The sequence below is a fragment of the Callorhinus ursinus genome, unplaced genomic scaffold (assembly GCF_003265705.2).
Source record: "Callorhinus ursinus isolate GAN/ISIS: 27379988/994484 unplaced genomic scaffold, GSC_fseal_2.0 scaffold7, whole genome shotgun sequence".
NCBI classification, from domain to species: domain Eukaryota; kingdom Metazoa; phylum Chordata; class Mammalia; order Carnivora; family Otariidae; genus Callorhinus; species Callorhinus ursinus.
The window spans coordinates 45,244,631-45,246,950 of NW_027397069.1; positions in this window are offsets into that span (position 1 = coordinate 45,244,631).

The following is a 2,320-nucleotide window of genomic DNA, read 5'->3' on the forward strand; positions in this document are numbered from 1 at the left end:
AGTAATTTAAATAGGGGAAGTTTAATATTAAGAATTATTAAGCTATGATAAAATCATAACTATAAAGATGAAAAGAATATGTTCTAAAGGCCTGCTCCACCTTTTCCTAGAGCTAGGGAAATGTACCAAAGAAGGACATACTTAGGATATATTCCAACCTGTGCCAGGATAGCATTCAGACCTAGTTTGAACAGTGAGGTTTGTTGGATTGCCTGAGTTAAAGCTAGTTTACAGATATCAAGCAAGGAGAAATATTAAATAAAAAGAGAAAAAAAAGAACCTCTGGACTGGAGCTGCATGGTCACCAAGGAACTGTGTGCTCTGGGTGCACAGATGAAGCAAAGCAACACCAAATGTCCCTACACAACTGCCCTTTGCCTGACAGTGTAGCAAGAGCAAGAAAAAAAACAAAATGCCATTTATCCTAACCAGGAAAAGAGAAGCTCCTTTCCCCCTGCAGTGTCTTTCTAGCGCCTTCTACTAAAAAAATTTAAAATCATACTTGCCATAAGGTAGAAAATGCGGGAAGTGTCCCATTACTGAGAACAAACATACGGAAGCGAAAATTTAGATTTGTGAGACTACGCTGATAACTGCCATAGACATCACATAAGCTATGTCACTATATTGTAAATGTACATTAATCAAAAAATAAAACAACTCTTTTGTGCCATGTATTTGCCCTATAAGTATTATCACAACCAGTATGCAATAAAAATTAGTAATAATTATAAATATTTTAACATTTAAAAACATTTAGGTGGACACTATTGATGCTCTAGATATTTTGAGAAGTTTCCCTCCAAATTGAAACTGATAAAACCTTTGTTCTAGATAAGCTTCCCTGTGCTGCCAGAAATTATTATTCCATGGACTTTACATCAATTTTTTTTTTTAAGTAATCTCTATGCCCAACGTGGGGCTTGAGCTCATGAGTCCAAGATCAAGAGTCACATGTTCTACGAAATGGGCCAGCCAGGAACCTCTACATCAACCTTTATGTTTGGCTTTATTATATATAAAAAATAGACTTCTGTGTCTTCCTTTCTTATTTTATTTCTAATGTTAGTCTTCAGATACATGGCAGTGGCAATAATCCACACAAATAAATGCTAAATTGTGATGTAGCCTACAACCAATAGCCACACATTGTTTTCATGGGAAGTCACAAGCAACCATATTGGCCTGAGTGGTTAGAGTCACAATTAATCTTTCTGTGCTGAGAACAATATATATTTCTTGTTCCAAGAGGACCATATAAGACAGTAAGCATTTGTTGCACTATACAAAATAGAGATGATTCTAAAGAATCTGACCCCTTCTTGGCTATCTAGAGTTTTTCTGAATGGGAGATTGAATCTCTGCTGGAAGAGTGTTTGTCACCATGCTGAATGCAAACTCCTTTTACCTTCTTGTAGTAACAACAATGCATTGACTAATTTCATGTAGTTTTGTCTCACTAAATATTTAAAAATTGTTTATATTGGTGATCATTAACATAATGATATTTTGAAATCAAAGCTTTGTTCCTAGTGCTTTAATCTCCCAGAAGCAACTGGAACTCATCCTAGAATTAGATTTGTGCTCCTTAACACCTGTATGAGCTAAGTGGTTTTCTTCTAGAAGTTAGCCCAGCTTACCAGTTAAAGGTATGTAATCTGGAGTCAAAATTTTGAACTTTGCAATTGAATTTTAGGTTATCTATTTATTTATTCATCTATTTACTCTTTCAGCTAATACAAGGCCCTGTGCTACATCATGAGGATACAGCAGTGAGCAGGACAGACTCAATCCCTGCCCTCATAGAATTTACAATCTAGCCCAGAATAAACACACATTAAATAAATAAATATCAACTGAGTTACTGAAAATTTTGGTAAGTAACTTGAAGAAGTGTATAGCATACTATGAAAGGTGGAAGGGAGGTCTAATCTCTCTTGCAGGTTAGAGAAGTCTTGCTTGAGGAAATTACACTTGACTTCAGGTTTGAAAAATGACTAGGAATTGATAAAGGTGGGGGTCTGGAGTCTTGGGGCTGGGAGAGTTGTCCAGGTAAGCGAGGCCCCTGAGAAAGCCCTGGAGGCATGGGAACAACCTGAAGGGACAGAGGACCTAAAAGGAAAATATTGTTCTCAAGAGGACAGGCTGTAAGAAGAGTCTGGTGAGGAGGCAGGGGATTCAACACACATTATTTTAGAATTTATTAGATGTGACAAACCTCACTGAACCTCAGTTCTTCCTTCTGTAAAATAGAAAAAAACAATGCCTCTGTTTCAGAAATGTTATAAAGATTAAATAATAGAATGTTTACAAAATCTTT